The 14,898-nt window shown below is 43.6% G+C and overlaps 1 non-coding gene across 1 annotated transcript; it reads left to right on the forward strand.

Moving 5' to 3' along the window:
- Positions 1 to 11,406: 11,406 nt before the first annotated feature.
- Positions 11,407 to 11,539, forward strand: LOC138426088 (small nucleolar RNA SNORA70). Its single transcript, XR_011251514.1, has one exon. It is a non-coding gene; the product is annotated as a small nucleolar RNA SNORA70 (small nucleolar RNA).
- Positions 11,540 to 14,898: the final 3,359 nt, after the last annotated feature.

The following is a 14,898-nucleotide window of genomic DNA, read 5'->3' on the forward strand; positions in this document are numbered from 1 at the left end:
TGGTAAGAAAATAGGACGTCCCAAGATCTGACAGTTATCAGCAGAAAGGAGCCAAGTCATAGGGATGACTAACATAATGGGGAAATGGACCCGGACTGTAGATTGAGACAGGTAAAGTTCAGAGTTCAGGAGTTGGTCAGCAAACAGCACAATTATGCAGGGCCTAACATTGATCCTAGCAGCAGGCTGATTGGACTTTGGTCTGGCATGGAGAAGGGAGGAGCTCTGAATCCCCTAACCACGAGATGAGCCACAGAGAAGTCCAGGGCTTTCTCATCACCACCAGAAATGCTGGGATGACTTCTCACAAGAAGGAACAAAAGTTGCAAGGTGGACTGAAGGCTTCAGTAAAAGTTGCCATCTCTTTCAAGTGGGTTCAAATTTTGATCTGGAGTCTTGAGTTTTTACTATTTTTCAAATCTACTAGTTTGTAAAAACCAAGAGAATTTAGACATCAATGGCACCCCACTCCAGTTCTCTTGCCTGGAAAATCCCATGGATGGAGGGGCTTGGTGGGCTGCAGTCCATGGGGTCGCTAGGAGTTGGACACGACTGAGCGACTTCACTTTCACTTTTCACTTTCGTGCATTGGAGAAGGAAATGGCAACCCACTCCAGTGGTCTTGCCTGGAGAATCCCAGGGATGGGGGAGCCTGGTGGGCTGCTGTCTAGGGGTTGCACAGAGTCGGACACGACTGAAGCAACTTAGCAGCAGCCACCCAAAAGAAGATTAATTTCCCTACACCATCATGAATTACATTGTTAACTAAACTTGCTAAATTTCCTAACTCTGGTCACAGACTGGAAGATGAAAGGTGGGACAAAGGATGATTTGGTTGCGTGTAGGAAATGGAGAAGTTCTATGCAAGCAGCAGGTCCCAAATTTGGGGGCCAGATGTCCACTTCCAGACTTTCTTTTGAGCAGAAAACAAATGGTCATGTGTGATTCTGTGGAGGAGTCCATCCTACACCTGTTCATCATCCCAGTCTTCTGTTTTCCATGTCACCAGGGGGCCCGGAGCGTCCCCTAGCTGGCCTTTTTGGACGGGCCTTAGCTGGACCACCTTAAAGTACTGTGGCCTTGAGTGTGGCAACAGTTGTGAGCTCTGGACAGCTGTTTTTTCTGACCTCTCCTGGACACCACTTCTCCCTTTAAATTCCTGAGGAGAGAATAGACTTCTTAGCCAGCTTTGTTGGAACTGTACCAGCACCTGTTGTTATGAGAGGGCCATCTCTGGGGGGCTCAGGGTGCCAGCACTGCCCCAGGCCTCTGCCTTGAGGTATATTTTGCAAAACGACACTTTGTAACCCATTGTTCTTCATGTTACATCCTGCCTACTGGGCCCGGCTCCAAGGCCTTGATCTTTCTGATGAAACAAATCTACCTTACACTTAGGGCAGAGAGCAAAGGGCACATGGGCAGCACATGGAAAGGTCTGGCATGAATAATCCCCACCACTAACCAGGGAATTGATAGAACTAGCGCGATAAGAGACTTGGGAAGTTAATTGCGATCAAGAATAAGCATTTGTGGTTGACTATGAGCCGGGCACTGTGCTGCACGTGCCATGTACCTTGCTTGCTTCACTTACTACAGCAGCCCTAGGTGGTACGGCGGTCTCTTTTTGATGAATGAGGAAATCTAGGATTTTAAATGAACTGCTCAAGTTTACATAGTCAGTATGGCACAGCCAGAGCTGGGTGCAGTTGTGGCTCGAGGGTTTAGTTGCCCCATGGCATGTAAGATCTTTGCTCCCTGATCAAGGATCAAACCTCTCTATCCCCTGCACTGGAAGGTGGATTCTTAACCACTGGTGGTGGTTTAGTCGCTAAGTCATGTCCGACTCTTGTGACCCCATGGACTGTAGCTTGCCAGGCTCCTCTATCCATGGGATTTTCCAGGCAAGAATACTGGAATGGGTTCCCACTCTCTTCTCCAGAGTATCTTCCTGACCCAGGGACCGAACCACACCAGGGAAGTCCTTTAAAGTAATAATAATAAACGGGAGAGTTCTGATGCTCAGATTGTTCTCAGTTTAGCCAGTGGGAGGTTTTGAAGGGTGGCTTCTGTGTTCTTTTGATAAATTTGATAAAATCAGATAGATTTGATACATTTTTGGTAAATTTGATAGATTTGATACAATCTTTAGATAAATTCCCAATGTTCTTTGAACGCTTTCTCACTTTCTGGCACAAGAAGATATTTTAGGTTTATCTTATACGTTCTTTGCAGAAGTCTGTTAACCAAGAAATACTGGTGCCCCTTGTTGGAGAATGGTATTTGGAACCAAAGGTCTGGTTGCTATGTGTGCTTGTAACAACTGGTATGTGATTCCTTCTCTAGGCTTTCTCAGTGGACAAAGTCAGGATATATAGTTGAAACTGTGAGTTCATACTGATATCTCCAAATCTAACCGACCTTCACACGGAATGTTCTCCCTCTCCATTTTTGTAACTCTCTTTGCCCCCCTGTGATATAAATGGCTCCCGCTACCTTCATATAGTATTTATACCATATTATATATATATATATAGTGCTGTGTTGTGCTTAGTCACTCAGTCACGTCTGACTCTTTGCGACCCCATGGACTATAACCTGTCAGGCTCCCCCATCGTGTGTTTCTTTCAGGAAAGAATACTAGAGAGGGTAGCCATTCCCTTCTCCGGGGGTTCTTCCCAACCCAGGGATCGAATCCAGGTCTCCTGCATTGCAGGCAGATTCTTTATCATTTGAGCCACCAGGGATGCCCATATATTATGTTACTGGAGCCTAATCTACCAAGTATAGGTCAATTTTTATTTATAGGGGTTTTTTTGTGTGTGTGAGGGACAATGAGACACACATATCTGAAGTGCAAAATTTGATGAATTTTGACAAATACGTACATTGACGTAACTTTCACTCCTATCAAAATATAGAACATTTCCATCGCCTTAGCAATCCGACATCTCCAGACACAACCTCATTTCTCATTTTAACCACCATGAATTAGTTTTGCCTGTTCTAGATCTTCCTATAATTGAAACAAACTGCACACACTCTGTTGGGTCTGGTTTCTTTTGTTCAACATAAAGTTTATATCCGTGAAGTTCATTTACGTTGTTGTTACATTTCAGTAGTTAGTTCCTTTTTATTATTGACTAACTTTCCATTGTATGAATTTAACTACTCTACTGGGATGGATGTTTGAGGTTATTCTGAATTAAAATGTCTTTGAATACTCTTGGTCAAGTCTTTGTGTGGACATAGGTTTCATTTCTCTTGAGTGATTGCTTCGGATTGGAATTCTTGGGTTATAGAGTAGATATATGTTTATAAGAAACCACTGAATCTTTTTCCAGAGTGGTTGTACCATTTCTCACTCCTGCCGTCAAAGAGTTCTAGTCACTCCATCCTAGCCAACATTTGGTATTCTCAGGTTTTTTTAATATTAACCATTATAGTGGGGTTTTGATGGTATCTCATAGTTTTAAATTGCATTTCTCTAATGAGTAAATTTTTGAGCACTTTTAAATGAGATTATCAGCATTTTGTATATTTTCTTTTGTGAGTGTCCAAGTTTTTCACTCATTAAACATTTTTTGGTCTTTTTCTTATTGATTTGTAAGAGTTTTTTTAATTTTTAAATTAAAGGATAATTGCTTTAAAGAATTTTGTTTTCTGTCAAACTTCAACATGAATCAGCCATAGGTATACATATAGTCCCTCCCTCTTGAACTTCCCTCCCATCTCCCTCCTCATCCCAGCCCTCTAGGTTGATACAGAGCCCCTGTTTGAGTTCCCCGAGACATACAGCAAATTCCCATTGGCTACCTATTCTACAAATGATAATGTAAAGTTTCCATGTTACTCTCTCCATTCATGTAAGAGTTTTAAAATACATTCTCGATACTAGTCATTTGTGAAATTAACATTTTATGACTATATCCTTCTAGTCTATGGATTTCCTATTCATTTTCTTAACTATGTCTTATCAAGAGCAGAAGTTTTAAATTCTGATGAAGTCTATCCATTTTGTGGCCACACCCTAAGGCGTGTGGGAGTTTAGTTCTCCAGTCGGGGATTGAACCCAGGCCCTTGGCTGTGAGAGCAGAGTCTCCACTGGACCTCCAGGGAATGTCCTATCCAGTTTTTACATGGATATTTGTTTTCTTCTCTTTAATTAATTAACTAATTTGCTTTTAGTTGCACTGGATCGTCACTGCTGTGCGAGGGCTTTCTCTAGTTGCGGCAAGTAGGGGCTGCTCTTCACTGAGGTGCGTAGGCTTCTCATTGCAGGGGCTTCTCTTGTTGCAGAGCACAAGCTCTCGGTGAAAGGACTTCAGTCACTGAAGCCCTCAGGCTCAGTCGCTGGGTGTGCAGGCTGTAGAACGTGGGCTCAGAAGTTGTGGCACAGGGGGTTAGTTGCCCCATGGGATGTGGAATCTTCCTAGACCACGGGTTACATCCACGTCCCCTGCATTGGTAGGCTGATTCTTACCCACTGCGCCACCAAGGAAGTCCCAGGCTATTTGATTTTTGTGTCTGAAGAAATCTCTGCCTATTTCCAGGTTGTGAATCTCAGGTACTTTAAATTAGTGCTGGAATCAAATGAATACATTTTTTTTCCTTCTTTAAACTCAACAAGGTCAGTTGCCAAACAGATTTCTTTGGTGAGTAAATGAAGGATTTTAAAGGACTTCCAAGGGGTAAGGAAGAAGAGGATTTCTTAAGACTAAAATCTCAGGGCTAAAAGTTCTTTTCTCAATTTGAATGAGCTTCACGTGTAGGTTACAGAGTTTAAGTTAGAGGAGGGAGCCTAGGTTAGAGTCAACCAGACTGAATCACTTTGCGATCTGAGCAGATCCACCCCTTCTCACAATTGCGAGGATTTAGGGGAGTGAGTTCATTGGTGAGCCAGTTCTGGAGGCTGCATGTTATGAGTCACTTCTTCAAGTGAAGAGTCTGCTAAAGAAAGCAGTTCCGAGGGCGTGGTTCTGGAGGCGGTCCCACAGGCAGCCAGTACACATGGTGCGGTTGTCCCACAACATTGGTTTCTTTTTAAAAATCATATTTAATTTTAAAAATTCATTAAGTTTCAAACTTCAAAATTTTGACAAAGTATAGTGAAATTATCTTTCCCACCTTTACCTTTCACAACAGATAACCACTCTTACTAGTTTCTTGTATCTCCTTTAAGAGATTTTTTAAATGCTTTTACAAGATGATATAAACACATAGGATCTCTCTCCTTTTTTATAGAAATGCTACCTACTATAAATACGGTTCACTATCTTGCTTTTTTTCAAATAATATGTCTTGGAGAGTTTTCCATATCACTATTTTCATATCACACACAGATACTTCTCATTCTTTTCTATAGCTGCATAGTATTCCACTATGATGTCCAATGATTTATCTAACCAGGGCCTTGTTGATGGACATTTAACTTTTCAGATTTTTGCTCTTTCTTTCAAATACTGCTTCAGTGAAAAACCTTGTATATACATCTTTTTCACACCTGTAACTATAACTGTTGAATAAATTCCTATGCTGTACGTAAGAGTATATACACATGGGATTATGGTTCAGTTCAGTTCAGTTCAGTTCAGTCGCTCAGTCGTGTCCGACTCTTTGCGACCCCATGAATCGCAGCACGCCAGGCCTCCCTGTCCATCACCAACTCCCGGAGTTCACTCAGACTCACCTCCATCAAGTTGGTGATGCCATCCAGCCATCTCATCCTCTGTCGTCCCCTTCTCCTCCTGCCCCCAATCCCTCCCAGCATCAGAGTCTTTCCCAATGAGTCAACTCTTCGCACAAGGTGGCCAAAGTATGGAAGACACTGCCAAACTGCCCTCAGTAGCTATTGTTCCAATTTATATATATTGGTTGGGAAGATCCCCTTCAGGAGGGCATGGGAACCCAGTCCAGTATTCTTGTCTGATCCCAAGGGACAGAGGAGCCTGGTGGGCTACAGTCTATAGGGTTGCAAACGGTCCAAAACAACTGTGTGACTAAGCACAGCACAAGATATGATAGTTCCTGTTTATCCATATTCATGCCTAAGCTAAGAGTTTTCCATCACTTGGGTTTTTACAAATCAACAAGTAATAAAAGGTATCAGAGTGACACTTGAGTTGAATTAATTAAAAATTTTTATATAATTTTGTTGTTGGTGTTCAGTTGCTCAGTCATGTCTGACTCTGCAGCCCCATGGATTGCAGGACTCCAGCCTTCACTTCCTTCACCATCTCCCGAAGCTTGCCCAAGTTCACATCCATTGCTTTGGTGATGCCTTCTCATCTTCTGACGCCCTCTTCTCCTTCTGTCCTCGATCTTTCCCAGCATCAGGGACTTTTCCAGTGAGTCAGCTATTCGCATCCGATTACCAAAATACTGGAGTTTCAACTTCAGCATCAGTCCTTCCAATGAGTATTCAGGGTTGATTTCCCTTAAAATTGACTGGTTTAAGATCTCCTTGTTTTCCAAGGGACTCTCAGGATTCTTCTCCAGCACCATAGTTTGAAGGCATCAATTCTTCAAGACTGCCTTCTTTATGGTCCAGCTCTCACAACCGTTTATGTGACCACTGGGAGAATCATACCCTTTATTATATGGACACTTGTGAGCAGAGTAATATCTCAGCGTTTCATCACACTGTCTAGGTTTGTTAAAGCTTTCCTGCCCAGAAGCAAACGTCTTCTGATTTCATGGCTGCAGTCACCATCCACAGTGATTTCAAAGCCCAAGAACAGGAAATCTGTCACTACTTCCACCTTTTCCCCCTCTATTTGCCATGAAGTAATGGGACCGGATGCCATGATGTTAGTTTTTTTAATATTCAATTTTAAGCTGGCTCTTTCACTCTCTTTCTTCATCCTCATCAAGAGGCTCTTCAGTTTCTCTTTGCTTTCTGCCGTTAGAGTGGTGTCATCTGCACATCTAAGGTTGTTGATGTTTCTCCCACTTATCTTGATTCCAACTTGTAACTCATCCAGCCCAGCATTTCTCATGATGTGCTCAGTGTGCAGATTAAACAGACAGGGTGACAGCAGACAGCCCTGTTGTACTCCTCTCTCAATCTTGAACCAGTCAGTTGTTCCATGCAGGGTTCTCACTGTTGCTTCTTGACCCACATACAGATTCCTCAGGAGACAGATTAAGATGGTCTTGTATCCTCATCTCTTTAAGACCTTTCTACAGTTTATGATGTTCCACAAAGTCAAAGGCTTTGGTGTAGTCAATGAAACAGGGGTAGATGCTTTTCCCTAGCTTTCTCTATGATCAGTGCACATTGGCAATTTGATCTCTGATTCCTCTTCCTTTTCTAAATCCAGCTTGGACATCTGGAAGTTCTTGGTTCGCATATTGCTGAAGCCTAGCATGCAACTTTTTAAGCATGACCTTACTAGCATGGGAGATGAGTGCAATTGTCTGACAATTAGCACATTCTTTAGTACTACCCTTCTTGGAAATTAGGATGAGGATTGACCTTTTCCAGTCCTGTGGCCACTGCTGGGTCTTGCAGATTCGCTGACATATTGAATGTAACACGTTGATGGCATCATCCTTTAGGGTTTTGAATAGTTCTACTGGAATTCCATCACATCCACTAGCTTTATTAACAGCAGTGCTTCCTAAGGCCCACTTGACTTTGTTCTCCCCAGAATCTGGCTCTGGGTGGCTGACCACACCACTGGAGTCATGCAATCCATCTGGATCTTTTTTGCACAGTTCTTCCATGTATTCTTTCCATCTCTTCCTGATCTCTCCAGTATCTACTAAGTCTCTACCATTTATGTCCTTTATTGTGCCCATCTTTAGGCAAAATGTTCCCTTGATATCTCCAGTTTTCCTGAAGAGGTCTCTGGTCTTTCCCCGTCTGTTGTTTTCTCCTAGGATCATACACAGTGAATTGAAGAAGACCTTTTTGTCTCCTCATGCTGTTTTTTGGAAATCTGCTTTCAGTTAGATACACCTTTCCCTTTCTCCCTTGCTTTTCACCTCTCTTCTTTCTTTAGCTATTTGTAAGGCCTCCTCAGATGACCACTTTGCCTTCTTGCTTTTCTTTTTCTTTGGGGTGGTTTCGGTCACTGCTTCCGTTACAGTGTTATGGACCTCCATCCACAGCTCTTCCGGCACACTGTTTACAAGTTCTAATCCCTTGAATGTATTCATTACCTGCACATAGAGGATTTGATTTAAGTCATACCTGACTGGCCTAATGGTTTTCCCTGCTTTCTTTAGTTTAATCCTTAATTTTTCTATGAGAAGCTGATGATCTGAGCCACAGTCAGCTCCAGGTCCTGTTTTTCCTGACTGTATAGAGCTTCTCCATCTTCGGCTACAAAGAATGTAATCAATTTTATTTCAGTATTGGCCATTTCGTAATGTCCATGTGTAACGTCATCTTGTGTTGTTGAAAAAGTGTATTTGCTACAACCAGTGCATTCTCTTGGCAGAATTCAGTTAGCCTTTGCCTTGCTTCATTTTGTTTGCCAAGGCCAAACTTGGCCTGTTCCTCCAGGTATCTCTTGACTTCCTACTTTTGCATTTCAATCCCCAATGATTAATAAAACATCCTTTTTTGGTGTTAGTTCTAGGAGGTCTTCTAGGTCTTCATAGAACTGATCAACTTCAGTTTCTTCAGCATCAGTGGATTACTTGGATTACTGTGATGTTGAATGGCTTGCCTTGGAAACAAACCAAGATCATTGTGTCATTTCTGAGGTTGCACCCAAGTATTGCCTTTCAGACTCTTTTGTTGATTATGAGGGTTACTCCATTTCTTCTATGGGATTCTTCCCCACCGTCATAGATATTAAATATATTTAATAGTAGAATTAAATTCACTCATTCCAGTCCATTTTAGTTCACTGATTCCTAAAATGTCCATGTTCACTCTTGCTATCTCCTGTTTGACCACGTCCAACTGACCTTGATTCACGGACCTAGCATTCCAGGTTCCTATGCAATACTGTTCTTTGCAGCATCAGATTTTACTTTCATCACTTGACACATCCACAACTGAGACTCATTTCCTATCTGACAAGCCACTTCATTCTTTCTGGGACTATTAGTAGTTCTGCTCTGCTCTTCCCCAGTAGCTTCTTGGACGCCTTCAGACCTGGGGGACTCAGCTTTTGGTGTCATATGTTTTTGTCCTTTTATCCAGTTCATGAGGGTCTCACGGCAAGTATCCTGGGGCAGTTTGCCATTCCTTCCTCCAGTGGATTCCGTTTCTGTAACTTTGTCTTTCTTTCTTTCTTTCTTTTGGGCTGTGCTTGGTCCTCATTGCTGCATGGGCTTTAGTCTACCTGCAGTGAGCAGGGGCTACTCTCTAGTTGGGTGCACCCGCTCTCATTGCAGTGGTTTCTCTCGTTGTGGAGCACGGGCTCCAGGGTACCCGGGCTTCGGCAGCTGCGGCTCCCAGGCTCTGCAGCACTGGCTCAGTAGTTACGGCACATGGGCTCAGCTGCTCCGCAGCATGGCGGATCTTCCCGGAGATACTGAACCCGTGGCTCCTGCACGGGCAGGCAAATTCTTTACCACTGAGCCGTCACAGAAGCCCTGAATTAATTTTATTATGAATGAGGATGAGTATTTTTCTTATGTTTAGAGGACGTTTAAATTTAGTTTCTATTTGTACTTTTCTATGGAGTTGATGGTCATTTAATTATTGTTCTATAGGAGCCTTTTATATATTATACTCAACATCTTTTTAAAAATCAGGTTTTCTGAAGTATAAATTACACACAATAAGGTTCACCTTTTAGTGGAGCTGTCTCTTTTATGTGGAAGGCCTTCTAGCTGGGGGTTTGACATACTTGGTGCTTTGAGTAAATCAGCACACACAAGCAGTGTGCTCAATGGAAGGAGAGGAAGCAGTGAACTCTGACCATCAGGATTCAAACCCTGTCTTTGCCATGTATTAAGTAGGTGTTTTGTTTGGAAAACATCACCTCTTTGGGTATCAGTTTCCTTAATACCCAAAATCTTCAAAATCAGATCCCATCAGATAATATAATCCCATCATACTGTTTAGTGATGACAGAGTCTAGGTGCTGAGTAAATATCAGCTTCCCCTTTCTCCAGTAAAAGCCAAGTCTCTAAAAACAACATGCCCAGGGGTGGCAGAATGGAGTGTGAGTGTGTCTATGTGTGAGACTGAAGCATGACCTTAGGTTCTGCTGGGGTATTAAGCCACAAAGAGGCCACTTATGCTTCTGTTTCCAGTTTTCCAGTTTGGCACCCCGAGAGTCAGAGCGAAGGCTCCCTGTGCTAATAAAATGGGCTTACAGGGGAAACACTATATTTGTCTGAGGGAGGACATTCCACGAGTGAGTAATAACCCCATTTTAATGAGGAGCTACTCAGAAGACCCAGCCAAACCTGTTCTTCTGCCTTGGTGGTTAAAGCCTGACCCAGCTCCCTCCTGACACCACGGCTCATTGTCCGACAGCCTTCAATTAATGAAGAGGTTCAAAAAAATAATGTCTCTTGGGCCCTAGGACTTTGGGCTTTTCTACTCCCAGAAATGACTGCTGAGGGAAGCAAGACAATCACAGAAGAATTAGCAGGTAATTATTTCTAGCTCACTCCCCCAGATGACAATGGGTGGATGGGGTCTGCTGCCATCCTGTAGCTGGCAGGTGGCACCCTCACTGTCGTTCTAGTGTTGTTCTCACTTGCCCAGGATAAGTGGCAAAAACCTTGTCTCCACTAATCAGCCTTGGAAAGCAGGATTGCTTTCCAAGGCCTTGCTCACCTCCAGTTGATTTTGTTAGGGGGAACACGCTGACTAAAACTGCCCACCTTGCCCAGGTACCATAGTAACCATTTGTGTTAATTATTTTATGATAGAAGGTCCTGGTAAGGATCATGGAACTAACAAGCCACCACCAACCAGAATAATTTGGGCAAGGTCAAAAGGAGATGCCACGTGTCCTACCACCTCCCAGAATCCTTCTTGTTGGCATCCACCCTGGCTGAGCAATGTGTGCACCACCAGGAAGGACCCTGAGTTGGAGTGACTGGCCAGAGAAGACCTGGAAACTAATCCAATCACCATAAAACCCAAGACTGTGAGCCACGTGGCAGGGCAGTCCTCTGGGTTCCCATACCCTCCTGCTCTCTGCTCGGGTGCCCCTTTCCAATAATGTCTCTTGCTTTGGAAGCATGTATGTCCCCTTTGACAATTCATTTCTGAGTGTTAGACAAGAGCTCCCTTTGGGGCCCTGGAAAGGGTCTCCCTTCCTGCAACAATTTCATTTTCAGAGTAGAGTGGGCTAAAGATAGGGTGAGATCCTCAGAAATTGCCCCTCCCAACAGTTGTATTTACACCTGTCTAGGGAGCCTGCTGTGAACTTCCGTAACTGGGGAACTATGTTCTGCTGTTGTTCCCAAATAAAAGATCAAGTTTTATTGGAGCCAATTAAACTGACTGTGCTCTTTTCTCCATGGGGTCCTGGTGTGCAAGGGCTGCAAACAGCAGCTTCTTTGGTAGTGTATGTAGGCTGTTTCCTGTATGGATTGCCATTCATGATTAGCTACTGTCTGTAATCAGGCTCCAGGCAGGTAAGTGTGGTGCCTTTGGAAAGCTTAGGGCACAGTGGCCAGGGTCCACATTGGCCAAATCATAATGTCCATCCCCACCAAGCTGCAGAACAAGGAGCGAGTGACTGACGCCCTCCACAGTCAGTTCAGTTGCTCAGTCATGTCTGACTCTTTGCCACCCCATGGACTGCAGCATGCCAAGCTTCCCTGTCCATCATCACCAACTCCCAGAGCTTGCTCAGATTCATGTCCATTGAGTCAGTGATGCCATCCAACCATCTCATCCTCTGTTGTCCCCTTCTCCGGCCTTCAATCTTTCCCAACATCAGGGTCTTTTCCAAAGAGTCAGTTCTTTGCATCAGGTATTGGAGTTTCAGCTTCAGCATCAGTCCTTCCAATGAATATTCTGGACTGATTTCCTTTAGGATTAACTGGTTTGATCTCCACAGGCCACGTTCAAATTCCTTGACTGCTAGAAGACCCAAATCTCTAAGTGGGGACTTAGTAAATTTAAGGGGGATGAATTTAAAGACATGGCAGAAAAGTGGCTCATCCCAGAGGCTGTGGGGTCAAATACACCCCCAATCATGGCCCCCTGCAAGGATGGGGGCCCTGCACTCCTGATAACCTTGGTGCTGTCCGTTCCTTACTCATGCCCACCAATAAATCCTACTTTCCTGTCCAAAAAAAGAAATCAAGTTGTAGCTTTCTGAGTCCACTTAACTATAATGAGGTCTCAGTTCAAAGAGAAGTTAAGGGGCAAGGCCACAAGGGTAGAGCTTCCCCAGCGAGGGATCTATGAATGCACAGCGCAAAGTGCACAGGCAAGTCCACCTCCCGGGCTCAGTCTTTCCCCTGCCCTTTGGGGCCCTGAGGTCTGGCAGTGAAACAAAGAATTGCAGGTTGTAAAGAGTGCCTAGCAGGAGACTCAGCAGCCAGTGAGGGTTGCAAGGTAAGGTTGAGGTCTTACTGGAGGGAGAGGGAAAATGCCTCTGAGTTCCACAGGTCATCTCTTATGTGGCTCAGAAGTGGCCTGGAAGGATTTCTGGATGTGGAGTTCATGAGCTCTGGAGTTTTAGTACCCTTTCTTATTACTGACAGCGCCAACACTATCCATCAGTTGCTGTAGGCTTACCATGTACTCAGCGCTTTACGAAAATTATCTCATTCACTCCTCACAGCCACAACCCTAGGAAGTAGGTACTATTACTGTCCCCGTTTTACAGATGAGGAAGTGGAGACAAAGAAAGGTCAAGCAACTTCCCCAAAGTCAAAGCAATAAGCAATTTGGATTTAGAAGCTGTGTTCATTACCACTACACCATATTACTTCTTCATGAATATTCATATACCATATAATGCTATAATTATCTGTTGAAGTCTTATCTCCTGCTTTAAACTTGATGGTGGCACAGTGTGTTATTTATTTTCTCATTGATAGTGGACAATACAGACGTGAACACCAAGTGAGTGCTCACCAAATGTTTCTTGAATAAATACTGAATACCTGAATATTACCTTCTGTGCCTTAGCATGGGGAGTGGGGGAGTGGGGAGGGGAGGTATAGGTTGCTAAGGCACATGACTCTAGTCCTCTGGTAGTGAAAGTGGAAATTATCACCCTAAACTGGCATTTTCTTTGATGTGGGCTTTGCAAACTGGCCTAGATATGACTAACAGTGGCAGCTGTACATATCATTCTTGGCCCAGAATGCTTCCTTGCGCTTCTTTGGAAACAGTATTTCCCCAACTCTTGAATCTTCCTCCCTCACTCCCTGAAGTTTGAGTGGCACTGTTATTCATTTATTCATGGCTATGCTGGGTCTTGGATGCTGCATAAGGGCTTTCTCTAGTTGTGGCGAGTGGGGGCTACCCTTCGTTATGGTCTGTAGGCTTCTCATCATGGTGGCTACTCCTGTTGTAGAGCAAAGGCTCTAGAGCATGTGGGCTTTAGTAGTTCAAACTTATAAAAGCAAAGCTCCTTAACCCAGTAATTCCAGTTCGAGAAATTTATCCTACAAATATATTTGGATATGTGGCATTTAACCATGTATGGCAGCATCCTGTAACAGCCAGACAGGAAACAATTTATGGTCATCAATTTGTTGTTGTTGTTCAGTCACGAAGTTATATCTGGCTCTTTGTGACCTCATGGACTGCAGTATGCCAGGTTCCTCTGTCCTTCACTATCTCCTGGAGTTTGCTCAAATTCATGTCCATTGAGTCGGTGATGGTATTTAACCATCTCATCCTCTGCCGCCCCCCCTTCACCTATTGCCTACAATCTCTCCCAGCATCAGGGTCGTTTCCAATGAGACAGCTCTTCGCATCAGGTGGCCAAAGTATTGGAGCTTCAGCTTCAGCATTAGTCTTTCCAATGCATATTCAGTGTTGATTTCCTTTAGGATTGACTGGTTTGATCTCCCTGCAGTCCAAAGGACACTCAAGAGTCTTCTCCTGCACTGCAATTAGAAAGCATCCATTCTTCGGTGCTCAGCCTTCTTTATGGTCCAGCTCTCACATCCGTACATAACCACTGGAGAAACCATGGCTTTGACTATATGGACTTTTGTTGGCAAAGTGATGTCTGCTTTTTAATATGCTCTCTAGGTTTGTCACACCTTTCCTTCCAAGGAGGAAGCATCTTTTTATTTCATGGCTGCAGTCACTGTCCACACTGATTTTGGAGCCCAAGAAAATAAAATGTTCATCAACAGAGGATTTAATACATTGAGGTACATTCATGCAATGAAATACTACGTCTGTGCTCAGTCAGTTCATTAGTGGTCAACTCTTTGCAACTCATGGGCTGTATAGCCCTCTAGGCTCCTCTGTCCATGTGATTCTCCAGGTAAGAATACCAGAGTGGATGCCATGTCCTCTTCACAATGAAATATTGTGCGTTTAAAAAATAGAAACAGGAAACATACTTTATGTTTGCACATGCATAGTCTATCTCTGGAAGGACATGCAAGAAACTGGTAAGAGGGGTGTGCCTGGGGGGTATACTCTTCTGTGGTTTTCTAATTTTGCACCACACGGTGGCTCAAACGGTAAAGAATTTGCTTGCAATGCAGGAGACCCAGGTTCAATCCCTAGGTCGGGAAGATCTCTTGGAGAAGGAAATGGGAACCCACTCCAGGACTCTTGCTTAGAGAATTCCATGGACAGAGGAGCGTGGCAGGCTACAGTCCATGGAACTGCAAAGAGTCAAACACAACTGAGTAACTAACTTTAACTTTCATATTATTACCTATGCAAAATTAAATAAGTAAAATTCATTTTAAGTGTGAAATAACTTTAAGAAAAATGGAAAAACATGGATGCATTATAAAGTAGATTGCAAACATTGTGAGTTTTTA

Source organism: Ovis canadensis, chromosome 20, assembly GCF_042477335.2.
Source record: "Ovis canadensis isolate MfBH-ARS-UI-01 breed Bighorn chromosome 20, ARS-UI_OviCan_v2, whole genome shotgun sequence".
Taxonomy (NCBI): Eukaryota; Metazoa; Chordata; class Mammalia; order Artiodactyla; family Bovidae; genus Ovis; species Ovis canadensis.